The sequence below is a fragment of the Lissotriton vulgaris genome, chromosome 8 (assembly GCF_964263255.1).
Source record: "Lissotriton vulgaris chromosome 8, aLisVul1.2, whole genome shotgun sequence".
Lineage (NCBI taxonomy): Eukaryota > Metazoa > Chordata > Amphibia > Caudata > Salamandridae > Lissotriton > Lissotriton vulgaris.
This window is the reverse complement of record NC_141696.1, coordinates 321,216,570-321,235,137: the sequence shown is the minus strand read 5'-3', so window position 1 is coordinate 321,235,137 and position 18,568 is coordinate 321,216,570.

Genomic DNA, 18,568 nt, shown 5'->3' with positions numbered 1-18,568 from the left:
AACAACCATTAAAAACACTTCACATTACATCATGTGACTTGTGATGTCATCGTGACATTTGTAACAGAGGATTATGGGACTCGTAGTTTGTTTTTTATATATACACAGATAATGGTGCAGCTGAATTGTAACATAGTTCATTTTTTACTCATACTCTTTTGTTTTAATTTGTTTGTTTCTTTTTTTGTTTTTTATGTCCATTTTCTATAATTATTGTGAATATGTTGTTATTTGATTGCCGGATTACCAATGTGAATTTTGGTGAATATCAATGATAATCTATAATTGTAAGTGATGGACCTTTTTGTCTTTGGCTGGTGTTGGATCCAACAATTCAAGGCATGTTTGTCCCGTTTCAGTACTTAAACGGAGACGCAACAAACGCCACATTTTTTCTTTCCTTTCCTGCCTCATAGATCGTGATGTCACTGTATGGTGGTTCGATGAGTCATGATGTTACAAGCAAGAAAGAGAGAGAGAGATAAAATAGGTAATATAACCTTTAAATTAGCAATAGGAAATCCCTGCATGCATGGGCTAGTGACTAAACTGTGTGAATGTCTATTAATCTGTCAGTTGGTGCATAAGCAGCTGCATGGGTTGGTGAGTAGCTACATGAGTCTATATATGGGTTATTGAAGGCTTGTCTGAGTCTTTGTATGGGTGCATGAATATTTGTGTGGGTGGGTGGGGGGTGTTTGACTTTGTGCATAGATGTGTGAGTGGGCAATTCACTAGGTTTATGGGTTCAAGAGTGCATCTGTGAAGGGCTATATGGGTGGGCAAGTGTGTATATGGGTGTGTTGGTGAGTGTTTAGATGTCTCAGTGGTACATGTGTGAGTAACTATTATGTGAAAGGCAGTATATGTGAGTGTTGGACTATATAAATGACTATATATAAGAGTGAGTGATTGTGAGAGTGGCTGTATGGATGAGTGTGTGCTTGTGTCAGTGATTGAGAGAGTAAATATGTGTGAGTATCTGTATGAATAAGTGAGGTGGTGTGTGAATAATTCTGTATGTAAGTAAATTGGAGTGTGATTGATTCTTTGCATGACTGACTATGCGTGTGAGTAAATCTATGGGTGAGTGGTGGTGTGTGAGTGTCTGTATGGGTGTATGAGTGCATAATGATAGTGCTGTATTGATGAGTGACTGCATGTATGAGCAACTGTATGAGTGAATTAGTAGATGTGTGTGTGTGTAGACATAGGAAACAGTGAGTGGGTATGTAGTAACTGGTGTAACTGGTATTGTGTATCTTTGTTTTAGAAAATGGTAGTCTGTATTTTAGAATGGGTGTATCAAAGTTTATATTAGAGTGTGAGGAGGTGCATCAGATTATCATGTGGATGATGTCATCAGTAATGTCATTTGAGATGTCATCAGTGATGTCATCAGTGGTGTCACTGACCATGTCATGAGTGATGTAATATGTGATGTGATCAGCAGTGCATTGCAGGGGCACGAGTTATGGTTACCTTAACTAAATATAATGTCCGAATTTCTCTCGTTTTTTTCGACTGAAATGTCCAACTAATTATAACATCCCTGAAACCTGTGTTTTTTTCTGTGAATTTCTAAGGTTTTTAAATGCTAATTTCTAACTATAACGTCCCTGAAACCTGTGTTTTTTTCAGTGAGTTTCAAAGGTTTTTTAAATGCTAATTTCTAACTATAACGTCGCTGAAACCTATGGTTTTGTTTTTTTCAATTCTAATTTCTGTCTATAACGTCCCTGAAACCTTTGGTTTTTACAAGGGAATTTCAAAGGTTTTTTAAATGCTAATTAATAACTATAACATCCCTGAAACCTATGTTTTTTTTCAGTGAATTTCTAAGGATTTTAAAATGCTAATTTCTATCTATGCCTACATAGGTAGGACATACACAGAAAGAGGAAGAAAGGTGCAGAAAGAAGCCAGAAAAATGCAGAAAGAGATAACAGAAGTCCAAAAAGATGGAGAACGGTGCAGAAAGAAGCAAGAGATATGCAGAAAAAAACAACAGAGGTACACAAAGAGGCCTGGTTGCACAGTCATCCTGTGCCCCCAACAATATGCTGACTGGTACTAGTGGTAACTGACTCTGACTAACCAGGCCCGGACCCAATGCTAAGCAAAAAGACACTTAGAATACAGAGAAAACAGGGTACACTATGGGCTGTGGTATCCCTGTGTTTGGCATGACCTCCCCTGCAAGGTCTGAGTATATAATAGGACAGGGGGACAAAAACTACCTCAGAGGTTCAGAAAGAAGCAAGAACAGTGCAAAAAGAGCAAACAGAGGTGCAAAAATAGATAAGAGGGGTACAAAAAGAGGCAAGTATAATACAGAAAGGAGCAAAAGAGGTGCAGAGAGAGATAATAGAACTGCAGAAAATGGCAAAAAATGTGCAGGAAGAAGCAGGAGAAGTGGACATAGAGGCAAAGGGGATAAAGAAAGAGGCAAGAGGGATGCAGAAATATGCACGAGTGCAGAAAGAAGAAACTAAGGGGCTTAAAGAGACAAAAGTGTTGCAGAAAGAGGCAAGAAAAGTATAGAAAGAAGCAACAGAGGTGCCTAAAAAGGCAAGAGAGGTGTAGAAACAGGAATGAAAGGTACAGAAAGAGGGAACAGGGGTACAGAAAGAGGTCAGAGGAATACAAAAAATTGCAAGAGAGGAGCAGAAAGATACAAGAGCAGTGCAGAATGAAGCAGAAGAAGTGCATACAGAAGCAAGAGAAGTGGAGAAATAAGGATGAAGGGTACAAAAAGAGGCATGAGAGAGGCAGTCATTTGCAAAGAGGTGCAGAAAGAAGCAAGATCAGTGCAGAAAGAACTAACAAAGATGCAAAAAGAGGCAAGAGGGGTGCAGAAAGAAGTAGGAGAGGTACAAATTGGCAAGAGATGTACAGCAAAGAGAAAAAGACAGAAGGAAGGGGTATAGACAGAAGGAAGAGAAGTGCATAAAGAAGCAACAGAGGTACAGAAAGAAGCAACAGAGGTGCAGAAACTGGCCGGAAAGGTGCAGAAAGAGGAAATAAGGGTACAGAAAGAGGGTGCAGAAAGAGGCAAGAGCAGTGCAGAAAGAGCCAACAGAGGTACAAGAAAAGGCAAGAGGGGTGCAGGAAGAGATAGGAGAGGTGCAGAAAAGGGCAAGAAAGGTACAGAAAGAGGCAGGAGGGGTACAGAAAGAAAGAAGAGATGTGCAGAAAGAGGCAAGAGAATTGCTGAAAGAAGCAACAGAGGTGCTGAAAGAGGCATAGAGGGTGCAGAAAGAGCAAGAGAAGTACAGAAAGAAGCAACAGAGGTATAGAAGGAAGCAAGAGACATGCAGAAACAGGCAGGAAAGGTGCAGCAATAGGGAACAGGGGTGCAGAAAGATGCAAGAGAGGTGGAGAAAGAGAAAAGGGATACAAAAAATATGCAAGTGGGTGCAGAAAGAAGAAAGTGAGGTGCAGAAAGAGGCAAGAGAGGTACGGAAAGACGCAAGAGAGGTGAAGAAACAAGCATGAGAAGTGCAGAAAGAGGCAAGAGAATATCTGAAAAAACAACAGATGTGTGGAAAGAAGCAAGAGAAGTGCAGAAAGAGGCAAGTTAGGTGCAGAAAGAGGCAAGAGAGGTACACAAACCGGAAAGAAAGGTACAGAAAGAGGGAACAGCGGTGCAGAAAGAGGTCAGAGGAATACAGAAATTTGCAAGTGAGGTGCAGAAAGATACAAGAGCAGTGCAGAAAGAAGGAGGATAAGTGCATACAGAAGCAAGAGAGGTGGAGAAATAAGGAAGAAGGGTACAGAAAGAGGCATGAGGGAGGCAGACATTTGCAAAACAGGTGCAGAGAGAAGCAACAGCATTGCAGTAAAAACTAACGGAGATGCAAAAAGAGGCAAGAGGGGTGCAGAAAGAGGTAATAGAGATGTACACATTTGCAAAAGAGATACATAACAAGACAGAAGGGGTGAAGAAAGAAGGAAGAGAAGTGCAGAAAGAAGCAACAGAGGTGCAGAAACTGTCAGGAAAGGTGCAGAAAGAGGAAACAAGGATACAGAAAGAGAGAAGAGGGGTGCAGAAAGAGGCAAGAGGAGTGCAGAAAGAACCAACAGAGGTACAAGAAGAGGCGTAAGGGGTACAGAAAGAAGGAGGAGAAGTGCATAAAGAGGCAAGAGAATTGCTGAAAGAAGCAACAGAGGTACAGAAAGAAGAAAGAGACGTGCATAAATAAGCAGGGAAGGAGCAGAAAGAGGGAACAGGGTTGCAAAAAGATGCAAGAGAGGTGCAGAAAGAGAAAAGGGGTACAAGAAGAGGCAAGAGGGTACAGAAAGAGGCAAGTGAGGTACAGAAAGAGGCAACAGAGGTGCAGAAAGACGCAAGAGAGGTACAGAAAAAAGCAAGAGTAGTGCAGAAAGATACAAGAGAATAGCTGAAAGAAGCAACAGATGTGTGGAAAGAAGCAAGAGATGTGAAGAAAGAGGCAAATGAGGTACAGAAAGAGGCAAGAGATGTACAGCAAATAGCAAGAGAACAGCAGAAAGAGGCAAGAGGGATGTAAAAAGGGAAGAAGGGTGCAGAAAGAAGCAAGAGAGGTACAGAAACAAGCAAGAGAAGTGCCAAAAGAAGCGAGAGAGGTTCAGAAAGAGGGAAGGCAAGTGCAGAAAGAGACAACAGGGGTGCAGAAAGGGACAACAGGGGTGCAGTAAGAAGCAAGAGAGGTGCATAAAGAGGCAATAGAAGAGCAGAAAGAGGCAAGCAAGGTGCAGAAGGAGGCAAGAGAACTGCAGAAAGAGGCAAGAGGGTTGTAGAAACAGGCAAACAGGGTGCAGAGAGAGGGAACAGGTGTGAAGACAGAGGCAAGAGATGTTCAGAAAGAGGGAAGAGGGATACAGAAAGGGGCAAGAGGGATGCAGATATTTGCAAAAGAGAGAACCAACAGAGGTGCAGAAAGAGGCAAGATGGGTACAGAAGAAGATTGGAGAGATACAGAAAGAGGCAAGAGGGATGCAGAAAGAAGGCAGAGAAATACAGAAAGAAGCAAGCGAGGTGCAGAAAGAGGCAAGAGTGGTGCAGAATGTAGAGAGGGAGGTTCAGAAAGAGGCAAGAAAAGAGCAGAAAGTGGCAAGTGAATTGCAGAAAGAGGTAAGAGAGGTATAAAAGGAGGCAAGATAGGAATAGAAAGAGGCAAGTGAGGTGCTGAAAGAGGTAAGTGAGGTGCAGAAACAGGCAAGAGAAGTACAGAAAGAAGACAGTGAGGTAGAGAAAGAGGACAAAAGGTGCAGAAAGAAGCAAGATAAATGCAGAAAGAGGCAATAAAGGCACAGAAAGAAGAGAGGTTTGTGCACCATTAGTCCCAACATTTTGCAATGAATAACAAGTGACCATCCCAGCTTTGCAAAGGGTCTTTCACCACGCTGTAACTCGTGACGCTGCATTTTTGGGAACCTTTGAACTATTTGAACTAGAAAAAGGCTTTTTTTGTTCAAATCTGCAGATTAGGCAGCAGATGATGGAATATTTGGCAAATGCGGAAAATGTTTAACTATGTGAAAATTGGTGCAGCCAAACAGTCACATAATTTGATTGTCGATGCTCATACCTCCAACTAGGTCCAAAAGTGCTCCTCAGTGGTTCTTTCATTTTTGTGTGTCTCGTTGAGTTTATAGTTCAGCTTCTATGTAAATGAAGAAGACTAAACCTGAGGTTACCTCTCAACAACACCGACTACAATATCATGTAATTACTCTCCAAAACACATAATCCCACTCCACATAATTTCCATACACTAAATATCACATACTTTCTAGTTACATAATTTTACTGCACAACATACCAGATAATTCCACTACACACAACGTACATCCAGGCTACACCCAAAAACATTAGTAAAACACTTTTACATTTACAACGCCAATAGCTCTAACTCTCACGAATGCGAAACCTTTTACATTGCAAATGCTTCTTTAACTAGTAGTTGTGTTTGCAGAGTGGTGGAGAAAGGGTGCTTGGCGTCTGACCAGCGCTCAGGAATACTGTTGTGTAGGACTTACAGAAGGTGCCGGGAGGGCTTCTTGGCCCCCAAAGTCCCTCAGGAGTAAAGTGGTTTTCATCCCCCATCCCGTAGTCTACCAGCAGGGGCGTTTGCAAAGTGGTAGAGAAAGGGGGTGTGGCCTCCAAAGACGTTTTAGCAATCCCACTGTATTTTGTAACCTGGTGGTATGAAGTGCTGATTCCTCTTGATCATTGTTAACCTCTCCACATTTTTGGGTGAGAGGCGGGCCCTTTTTGAAGTTACAATGGCAGCAGCAGCACTGAAAACACGTTCAGAAGACACGCTTGCGAGTGGGCAAGACAAATAATTTATAGCCAGCTTAGTGATCAGTGGCCATTGAGGCCATTTTCCATACCAATACACCAATGGGTTCTGATCAAATAAGACCTCTGTTGGGCCATCCAGAGAGGCCTGCACCATCCACTCAAGGTCCTCCAGGGGTGCTCCACTTTGCGTACCATCTGTTGCCTTTGCATCAACACTGGAACGAGCAAACCCTTGATGAGTTATCCAATCCGCTTCCGACAATATGTTGCAAAAACCACAGTTGATGGACAGAATGCAGAACAATGTCATACATTCACCCCAGTACAGAGATCTGGGCCAAAATCTATCTTTTTTTTGTACTCCACACCACCCCAGTTCAGACATGGCCATATGCAAATCAGTCTTATCCTGTGCCTCATGGGAACAGTCCAGCCCGAACTGCTAAACCATGCCTTTCCTGGACCAGAAACAAGCTTCCGAGGACCGGTTTCTGGCATTCCAGCCATCTTCAGCCCGGCTTGCTTAAATCCAGTGGTGTGGAGTGCATGGGACTCACATCTGAGCATACCCATCCCACTTGGGGTGACTAATGCAAAAACCACAGTTGATGGACAGAATACAGAACAATGTCATACATTCACCCCAGTACAGAGATCTGGGCCAAAATCCATCGTTTTTTGCAATACACACCACCCCAGTTCAGACATGGCCATATACAAATCAGTCTGACCCTGTGCCTCATGGGAACAGTCCAGCCCGAACTGCCAAGCCATGCCTTCCCTGGACCGGAAACAACCTTCCGAGGACCGATTTCTGGCCTTCCAGCCGTCTTCACCCTGGCTAGCTTGAATCCAGGTGTGTGGAGTGCATGGGACTCACGTCTGAGCATACCCATCCCACTCGGGGTGACAAATGCAAAAACCACAGTTGATGGACAGAATGCAGAACAATGTCATACATTCACCCCAGTACAGAGATCTTGGCCTAAATGTGCCCCAACGCCCCCCTCGGCAATACCTAACACCGGGACCCACTCACCGGCTCTCCGTGGTGCTGCTTCGCTTCTCTGTGCGGCGGCGGCTCTCTTTCCTGGGTGGCGGGGCTCTCCTTCTGGCAACGGAGCCCCGCCTGCACCTTCCCCCGCCCTGCTCTTCCTCTCATGCTGCGAGGCGGGACTTCCGGGTGACACCTTTGGCTTCCAGGTTGTCGTGGGCAGCGCGGCAGCCCGCCCCAGCTCCGTAGGCGGGGGGATGAATTTACCGAGGGGTGGGCTCCCTCGAGGTAAATTTAAAAATGTCAGAAATAGCGGCAAGGGCGTGGGACAAATGCCGGGTGGGCACCGGCTCGGTCAATCAATTAATCCCGCACAACACGCATGGTAGGCACCTGCTATTCCCCACGCAAAATGTGGGACGGGGAACCGCGGAAATTATAGCAAAGAGCGCTCCCAAGCGCTATGAGTCAAATAAAGCGCTCCCAGGCGCTAGGAGTGAAATAAAGCGCCTTCCAGCGCTAAAGGCAATCCACAGCGCTCCCAGGCGCTTAGAGGCAAAGTACAGTGCTCTCAGCGCTACAGGTACAAGCAAAGTTCCAGCAGGGTCTGGAGGCATGCAGGGGGCAAGGCTGGGCCCAGAACCAGCTCACTGGGTCTCCAGGCAGGGAGACAATCCAAGTGGCGGTCCTCCTGGCCCCAGCAACAGCAGCAGCCCCCTCTGCTAGGATCCAAAAGCAGAACAAATTGTATTGGGACACAGCCCCTTCTTATACTGTAAATTCCTTTGTCTGTAGGTGCAGGGTGGGGGAGAAACCAGTTGCAGCTGGTTTTGGAGCACCCTTGATAGCTCAACCACCCCTTTCATTCACTAGCAGGGCCAGGGTCCTCAGTCGCACCACAGGGGGCGGAGCCAGCATTGTGTGGGAAAACCCAGCCTCATTCAGGACACAGGTGCACTCCTCCCAAGCCATCAACATGCTAATCTCACACTCACCACCGGGCAGACCCATCCAGCCTTCCTGGAGCCAGGCTCACCAGCCAGCTCCAGCCAATCACACGGCAGGCATATTTTACACTAGTATGCCAACTCCTAGAAGTGGCACTTCTGCACAAGACACACTCATGCCACATACATCATTGCAAAGCATTCATTCTCGCGAGTTCGTACATACCAAATTTGAGTTTGCACTCCTCACGCATCAGGAACTACCAGGGAAACAGACATTCCCTATGTATTCCTATGGGAGAGCAGGCCAGCCTAACTACATGCACGCACTTTACTCTGGGACACAGGGAAAAGTGTGCAGAGACCAAAAATCATCAACACAGAACATATATAAAAAGCTAAAATATTAGGGGTGAAGAAGGGCCAAGTCCAACACAACCCCCAAGTCCAACACAACCCCCTTCCAGCCAAAACGCAGGATAGACCAATCACCACCGTGATGGGCTTCCCTGCTTAGGGCGATAAAACACGGACGCGGGCCCGCAACTGCAGGGACACCCTCCTGTTCTACGCCACGGTGAACCCCTGGGGTTCTTTCTAAAACTACTGTAGGGACTAACTGGTCTACCCCACTGGTACTCTCCAGCTGCCCTCGGCCGGGACCAGGCCCTAGGCCACCCAGGTGCCACTGGTTCCTGCCTACTCACAAAGTGGGGGGTAGTAACCCCTGGAACATAATAGCCATTCTCCACTCCTCCTGTCTGCAAGACAGGGCTAGACTGCCACTGGTTCTCCAGCCTAGGGTCTACAACCTTAGGTGGACCAGGAGTCTCAGGGAAGTCTCTCCTCCCCCTACCTCTTCTCCTAGGGTTCCTCCTCCTCCTGCGAGGGGTACCCTCAAAACACAGTTCTCCCAACCTAGGGTTTAACCCCTCAGGTGGTACCGGGGTCAGAGGTGGGCTCTCCCACCCTCTGCACCCCCTTCCAGAGTCCTGCTCCCTCCCAACCGGGGCGTACCTCTGGAGGAATACCTAGTCAGGACACTGATTACAGTAGTCCCACCCTTCAGGTCAGGCAAATCCTGAACCTGGCCTCCCAACCTCTGGTCTAAAACCTTCGGTGGAACCAATGCCTGGCACTCCAGGACTTCTGGGGACTCACATACTATTCCCCAATCACTCCTTTCGCTGGACTCCTGTACTCTCCCTACTGGAGCAGTACTGCCAGACTCTATAACCATAGAAGCTCCGCTTACAGATGCTCCAGGCCCTCCACACACTAGGAGATCTCCCGCAAGTGAACTAACAGGTAAGCTTAGGTTCCCATCCTGGTGTTCCCTAAAGAAACCATCCAGGCTCTGAGGCAGGGCTTCGGGCGTCTGGGGACTCTCGGTCTCACACTCACTCCCGCTCCCGCAGTAAGCCCCTACACCCTCCTCACTATACTGAGACCTAGCTGGGCTACTCTCACCCTCCTCCACCATGCTGGGTTGGAGGATACCTGACCCACTATTGTTGGAATCACTCACTAGTGACTCTAAAGAACCTTTCGCACTTTCCCATCGATCTGCTTCCTCTGCCAGCTCATATGGTTCAGACAATCCACACCCTACCAGGTGTTGGCGCAATCCTGGATAAACAACACTGAGCAACTGCTCTTTGAGAAACATATCGAACAATATGTCCCAATCACATTTCGTGGCTACCTGTACCCAATCACACAGTGCTACGCAACAGTCATCCACAAAATCTTCCCAAGACGGATGAGACGGTTTCCTAAGTCTCCTGAACTTCAACCTGAACTCCTCTTCTGGGGAAACATGTACCATACTTGGGGAACTGGGAGTGAGACTGTCTACACTGAAATTTAAAAAGCTGCCACCACTGGACTCAACCCCCCCTGGGGAATCCAGACATTTACAACTGTGCGCAGGGGATAACCTACTCTCTAGGGTTATCTTCTCCCTGAACAAGGCCCTTTCAGCCTCTAGCTTGGCAAGCTCTAACCAGAGCTGTTCCATCGCTAGCTGATGCTCCCTCTCTTCCTTCCTATCCAACCACTCCTCTGGGGACAGGACAAGGGATGGGCGCTGGTACTGACACTGGACCCAGCAAGGGACTCCCTACCTATGGGGTCCTCACTATCTGCTGGTGCCCATTCACTGTCATCTTCATCAAATTCACATTCTTCAGGGCTCTCCACAGACTCACCACCCTCATGGCGTGCGGCCCGGGCCCTATATCTCTCACTGTGCTCAAGGTCCCACTGATCCTTTTGCCATAGGATCAGGCTGTCCCTAAGCTGAAACTGAGTATCCGACTCACTCACCTCTATGCCTCCCTTTTCACAGAATCTGACCAGCTCTAACCTACTGTATCTAAAAAGACCACAGAGATCAAAAGCAGGCTCCATTTTGGCGGACGTTCTCAAGAAAAGTTTGACACAGGGAACCTGGGGGTCTGAGCTTAACAGGAGTACACAAATACCAAAATTCAGCAAGCTCCCTATCTTGGATAACTTGCACTCCTCTGTCCAGTGTAACACACCACTCATTCACACACACCCCCCCTCGGTAAGGCAGTTTCTACCACCCCTGATTTCTCAACCTGACCATAAGCGACACAGGTACCAATCTGGGAGCAGGGCGGGGAACAAGGTACTGGACAAAATTACAAAATGACACCTTTCAGGAGAAGCAATACTGAACTTCACCTAAAAAACAATAATAATCCCCAAAATGTGGTTATCTAAAAATGTAGAGTTTTGTAGTGTGACCTGTCGCCACTGTGTTACAGCGCAAACGCAAGTCCAATCCCACCGCTTGCCACCAATGTTAGACCCGGGACCCCGGCTGGCCAAGGCTTGCGCCAAAGTCAGTCAGAGATCACCATGTCTAAGGTCATGGCAAGGAAGTTACACACCAAGATAACCCCTGCTCACCCTCTAGGTAACGTGACGTGAGCAGCAAGGCTAATCTCGGAGGCGATGGGTTAAGCGTTTGCACGCGCACCCAGCAACAACACCCAAGGCCCACCACAAAGGAAACTCCACACAAGGTTATATATAAAATAGCCTTTGTATTATAGCAAAAACACATTAGATAACACACACACTTTACAATGTGCCAACAGGCACGGGCAGAATTTACAAGGGATTATGTACAGGACAGGGCCACGTGGACCACTGTCAGGGGTAGGCACTTTTAGAAATAATACTTTTAGGTATAACACTTAGCACATAAACATATAATGACTGTAGCACCAAAATAGTAAATGTAGCACACAAGCAGTAATCACTGGTAAGGGTAAATACCTCCTACGCAACCCTAAACACTGTAGGAAAATCACGCAGGGAACTAGGACCTTATCATCAGGACCTATAGAAGGAAAACCATCACCTAAGCAGGTCACTTTTAGCAAAGGGAAGGAAACCTAACCAATCACCTAAGCAGGTCACTTTTAGCAAAGGTAATGACACAAACAATCCTCTAAGCAGGTCACTTTTAGCAAAGGGGATAAAACATAAACAATCACTTAAGCAGGTCACTTTTAGCAAAGGTAATAGCATAAACAATCCTCTAAGCAGGTCACTTTTAGCAAAGGGGAAGAAACATAAACAATCACCTAAGCAGGTCACTTTAGCAAAGGGGAAGAAACATAAACAATCACCTAAGCAGGTCACTTTTAGCAAAGGTAATAACATAAACACATTGCACATGAGGCATTAAAACACATTCAGAGGTGCAGGTAGAACATTTGCGCAGGAATCAAATAAGCAAGTAAACCATAAATGCGCAGGGTGCACATAGCACAATACTAGAACTGTCCCCCAGGCCAACTGGCCTCGCAAGGGCTGAAATGCCCTGAGTCCAAATTGTCAGGGAAGGCTGCGCAGGCAGCACAGAACACAAGCCTAAATGTAGCAACTGTCGACTAAGTGCTGGGCAGTTGTAAATAATGATAATGCCAACGTTGGAGCCTTGTGGGCTCAAGAACACACTGGGGTGGAACACCATGTGGGAGCCTCGCAGGGCTCTGACCAAAGCACTCGTGTCCCCAAGAGCCTCGCTGGGCTCTAAATAAACAAAATGGCCCTCGAGCCTCTCGGGCCCTGGAACAATTATGGGCAGTGAGCCTCTCTCAAGGCTCGAGAACAAATGGCGCTGTGAGCCTTCTTGGCTCGAAGAACAATGAGGCCGGGTCTGAGCCTCGAAGGCTCTCAAATCAAATATGTGGCGCGCTGAGCCTCTCGGGGGACTCAGGAAACAATGGCCCTTTGTGGGAGCCCCTCAGGGCTCTGCACAAGGGCGGGCACCTTGGAGCCTCGTGGGCTCAACTAACAAAACATGCCCCCGGATCGTCGGAGCGGCCCTTTGCCAGCTGGGGCCGCTCAAAAAGCACAAGGAAACTGCCCTCACTCGGAGAGAGCACACTGGGGGGGGGTGGGCACCGGCAATATGCCCCGATGCCCCCCTCTGCAATACCTAACACCGGGACCCACTCACCGGCTCTCCTTGGCGCTGTTTTGCTTCTCTGCGCAGCGGCGGCTCTCTTTCCTGGGCGGCGGGGCTCTCCTTCGGGCAACGGAGCCCCGCCTGCACCTTCCGCCGCCCTGCTCTTCCTCTCGTGCTGCGAGGCGGGACTTCCGGGTGACACCTTCGGCTTCTGGGTCATCGCGGGCAGCGCGGCGGCCCGTCTCCGGCTCCGTAGGCGGGGGGATGAATTTACCGAGGGGTGGGCTCCCTCGAGGTAAATTGAAAAATGTAATAAATAGCGGCAAGGGCGCGGGACAAATGCCGGGTGGGCACCGGCTCGGTCAATCAATTAATCCCGCACCACACGCAGGGTAGGCACCTGCTATTCCCCACGCAAAATGCGGGGCTGAGAAGCGCGGAAATTATAGCAAAGAGCGCTCCCATGGCTATGAGTCAAATAAAGCACTCCCAGGCGCTAGGAGTGAAATAAAGCGCCTTCCAGCGCTAAAGGCAATCCACAGCGCTCCCAGGCGCTTAGAGGCAAAGTACAGCGCTCTCAGCGCTACAGGTACAAGCAAAGCTCCAGCAGGGTCTGGAGGCAGGCAGGGTGCAAGGCTGGGCCCAGAGCCAGCTCACTGGGTCTCCAGGCAGGGAGACAATCCAAGTGGCGGTCCTCCTGGCCCCAGCAACAGCAGCAGCCCCCTCTGCTAGAGTCCAAAAGCAGAACAAATTGTATGGGGACACAGCCCCTTCTTATACTGTAAATTCCTTTGTCTGTAGGTGCAGGGTAGGGGAGAAACCAGTTGCAGCTGGTTTTGGAACACCCTTGATAGCTCAACCACCCCTTTCATTCACTAGCAGGTCCAGGGTCATCAGTCGCACCACAGGGGGCGGAGCCAGCATTGTGTGGGGAAAGCCCAGCCTCATTCAGGACACAGGTGCACTCCTCCCCAGCCATCAACATGCTAATCTCACACTCACCACCGGGCAGACCCATCCAGCCTTCCTGGAGCCAGGCTCACCAGCCAGCTCCAGCCAATCACACGCCAGGCATATTTTACACTAATATGCCAACTCCTAGAAGTGGCACTTCCGCACAAGACATACTCATGCCACATACATCATTGCGAAGCATTCATTCTCACGAGTTCGCACATACCAAATTCGAGTCTGCACTCCCCACGCATCAGGAACTACCAGGGACACAGACATTCCCCATGCATTCCTATGGGAGAGCAGGCCAGCCTAACTACATGCACGCACTTTACTCTGGGACACACGGAAAAAGTGCGCAGAGTCCAAAAATCATCAACACAGATCATATATAAAAAGCAAAAAGATTAGGGGTGAACCTGCCAGAAGGGCCAAGTCCAACAGACTGGTACAAGGTGCCCACTAGATTAGTGGACAGCATATGCCAGGCCAACTTCTCACATTGGTGTGCAGCTCATAAGATTCCAGCTTGCCATTGTTATACTAGATAATCTCTAGTGATTGATCATTTCAAAACCACTAAAGGTACCAGAGGTACATATAATACAAGCTTAAATACAGCATGTTCTACTGAACTTAGAACTGTGTGTCAAGGGCTTAAGCACACCCTTTCTACAGCTCGAGAGTTTAGTAGGTAAACAACTAGTGTAGGTGGTAGTGCATACACCACACCTCACTAGTTATGTCTTCAGGGCATGGAACCAGTGGGTTCCTGCCACATGTCAATATGTTACAGGCATCTAAGTATGACACATTCCCTCTTTTAGAATTAAGGGCTCTGTGTACTATGAGGAAACTGAAGTCAGGCAAGAATGCCACCACCCAACACCTTAGAGAAGTGATATTGCAGGATGACCTTAGGAAGGCTGCAAATCCTGAAAGGGTAGGCAATGGGGTGGAAACAAAAGAGGGAGAAGAGGCCAGTGGTACAACTCAACAGGACTCAGATTCTGATGTTGACCAGACAGGTGATAATGACCTAGACCTGGACCAACCAGCTCCAACTGGAGATGAAGAAGGCCAAAGAGGCCCTTTATTTGTCCCCCCAGGACGAGTTGGGGATGTGCCTAGGAGGCCAAGATCTCCTTCACAGGAATCTAACCATTCTGACACATCTGTTGAGAACCCTGTCTCTTCTCATTGGAGGGGCTCCATCCATCACCACCCCCTTTTGTACCACTTTGTTCTGTGATGCAGCCAGACCATATACTTTTAAGTGCATTATAACCTAGAGATAAATGCTAACTTTGGAATGACTGCATGGAAACATGTCATGTTTGGTGTCAAACACTTTGGAATCCTACCCCCCACCAGTCCTGATGACAGGGGTAGAATTCCACCCTTCTAGAGAGAGAGACATGTACACTCTGGTCTAACCGTAATAGTTCAAAAGATCCCTGGCATCACAAAATGGATGCCATAGACATGGGTCTGACCTCTTGCTGCTGGACGAAACTCCAGTAGAGGAGGCCTAGACAATAGGTTTCCTGTCACAGGGAGGTGTAACCACTAAGCATGGGCGGAAAATCCGTTTCGCTCGCGGATTTTGCGGATTTTCGGTAAATTCGCAATCCGCGAGATTCGCGAATCTCCCGCAAAATCCGCAAATCCGCGAGCAGCGGATTTTGCTCGCACTGTTCGCACTGTTCGCGTGAGTTCGCGCCCCGCGAATAAGTGCAAAATTGCAGAAATACGATCTTAGCAAAACTGAAAGTAACTACCAGGTTCAAAAGTTCAGGCTCATCATTAGTAGCCATTTCCTGTAGTGCTTCCTGAGGGGCCCCTCCAGAGTTCAGTTGCCAGTTGAAACTATTATGTGACCCTGCTCTGAACCTCAGAATAGTTACACATATGCCACAAAGGTCCTGAATTACAGCTAAGGGAGACAAGCAGGAGCCAGGCTGGAAGTTCAAATCCATTAATCAGCCCCTAATGCATTATTGTCAGTTGGGGCAGGGCAGGTGTTGTAACTAATTTTGCAACAATGAAAGCACTTAGCAAGTGCAAAAGATCACTAATCAGGGCGCACTAAGGAAGCAGGTGCCAGCTAAAAAAATATTCTGTGACACATTAATCAGCCCCAAATTAATTCAGGTCACTTGAGGCAGGGAAGGTGTGCTTGCGTTGCCACAATAATGTACACTGACTGGACAACCAGAGGGTGCTGTGATGAAACAGAGGGTGGCATGGGTGGGCCAGAGGGTGGCATGAGTAGTCAGAGAGTGGCAGTGGTGACAGAGAGTGGCAGTGATGAAGAAGAGTGTCCCAAACAGGCTGGACACGTAGAAACAACAAGTTCGCGAAACTTGCGACCCGACAGGTAAGTTCGCAATTTGCGACATTGTAAAAAACCCTCGCGAACTGGCAGAAACCCGCGCAAACACACAAAAAAAAATCCGCAAATTCGCGAGAATTCGCGGATTTTGCGGATTGCGAGTTCGCAAATCCGCAAAATTCGCGAACGCGAGATTCGCAAAATTCGCCCATGCTTAGTAACCACCTCCTAGACAGGCTTTAGTGTATTGGGGCTGGGTGGATGCATTCAGAGAATGCTTTTCAGACAGGTCTGGGGGCAAACTTGGTGTCCCTGTGTTCAAACCGGTTGCAGGAGCACTCAGTCCCTGCTCCAGCGTGAAACTGGACAAAGCGAATGGGTGTAACCACCCCTCTTTCCTGACTCTCCCATAGGTGGGTCCCCAGAGTATGTTCAACCCCCTAACTTAGTATAAGTATGTGACCTTAGTCCTTAGGACTTCAGATTACACCTGGACAAAACTCTGCAACATATATCCTGAAACTTCGACATTCTACACAACTAGACGATGGAAGAATCTCCTTGGGGTGAAGGAGTGACTCCCTTGTTCAAACAGGCTGCAAAGAAGCATCTTGCCGAAATGCATTTCCAAGGCTCCCAACGGATTTGTGACTCAGGACAAGGACTTCCAGATTTCTCAGAGGTCGACATGAGATCCACACAAAGCTGAGACCCGGAGCCCTCATGAGTGATGTGGAACCGGAAGTCCTGGACACTGCGCACATTTTCCAGTGCATCAACTCCCAAGCTTTCCAAAACTTGTGCATTGAGCTACTTGTAGTCCAAGCCCCGAGAACCATCTGCACCGAAGATTGTGGGCCTACACTCCATGAGTGTTCCGTGGGCCCACTTCTAGCATTTCCACTTGAGGCTCCTTTGCGATCCTTAGTCCTTCAACTTGTGGGTCCCCACGAAGGTAACTCTTCTGTTTCATAAACTTTCCTGGTTGCTCCAGACATGCCCCGACTCCCCATCAAGTGGTGAGTCCCTCAGACCTTGCTGGTCTGCACCGAAGCCAATCTTTGCTTTCTGCATGGGTTGCTGTTGCCAAGGCTTGTTGGGTCCTATCCGGATACCAACACTGCAGCACTCTACATCCTTTGTGGGACAGCTCGAATCCAACTCCTGGTTGTCGTCGACACCTCCTGGTCCTCGTGGCTGAAGAGTCAAGCTTCACCTTCTTCACCTAAAATCACCCAACATCGGTGGGCATCCGCTCATCGCCTTCCTGGTCACTGGCTAGGGACCCAGACTCTGTCCCCTCTGCTTTCAGGTTCTTCACATCTCTGATCCACCCTTGGATCCACCCGAACACTTTCGACTTGGTCGCCAACAGCACTTTGCAGCAGTTTGCCAGTGAAATCGATGACGAAAGACACCCATGCACCCAGCTTCCCTGGGTGAGGTAACTCAAGTTCTCTGGTGCTCCCGTGGGTATTGACTCTAGAACTGTCTACTTCTAAAGTGCTCCAAGTCCTCTTCTAAGTGTCCTTTATCTTTAAAATTCCAACCCCGACTTTCCCCCTAGAAGTTACTGGTGATTCTCGGCTGTGTTTAGACACTGCACGCGTCCCCCGTGGGTCCCCTGTGTCACTACCTTGGGTGGTTCCTGGTGGCCCCAGCGGTTCTAAAGGCTCTAGGCCTCGTCTCTATGTGAGTCGTGGTTCTTATACCAATTTCTTAATATATGGTTTGGTACGCCCCTAGGGCTCAACTTATATTGTGCTAATTGTGTGCTAATTAAGTTTACTGAATGTCCTTTCGCCTCTAGCCTCATAAAGAGACTAGAGGGATGTGTTTAGAATAAATACATATATTTTATATATATATATACCTGGTGTGGTTCCTCTTTCATTTGGTCATTCATGAGATTGTAGACGGGTAAAACAAGCTGCTTTACATTCCCTAAAGATTTAACCTAAAGGCTTCTCTCCACAGCTACCACTAGAATAGCTTTCTATATAGGTTGTCTTTAAACCTACAATCAATAATGGTAGTTTGGACTGGTACAAGGTGCCCACTAGAATAGTGGGCCTGCTGTTGTGAATTGGATGCATGTAGGGCCCTTACTTGACAACAGGCACAACTGCAGATAAGCCTCAGGATGAGCATGGTCCCACAGCCCCTGACATATCAACTTACATCTAATATTTAGTGCTCACCACCCCCAGCGACTCTCGGGTCTACATAAAGACCCTGTGGTTCTTTAACTTTGCCTGCTGATTGAAGCGAGACTGAGATTGGAATTGATGCCCCAGACTGACAGGGGGCCTATGTCCTTGATCTGCAAGTCCAGTCTCTACTTTTCTTTGGGCCGGGTGCTTCCGCTGCAGCACTTACATTGGAAATACACAGTAGTAGCCTGGATCACTTACTATATACTCACTCTGGCCTTTGCGTTTGGTCGAGAAATCCTTGGTTCTGAGGGGCTCCTCAAATCTGCTTAACTTGTGCTTTTGGCACCAGGAACTCTCCTTGAATAGGAGTGGCAAAACATATAGAGAAGCACCAGGGGCCTGCTTCGCAACCTGTCTGTTCCTGACACTTGGGGAGA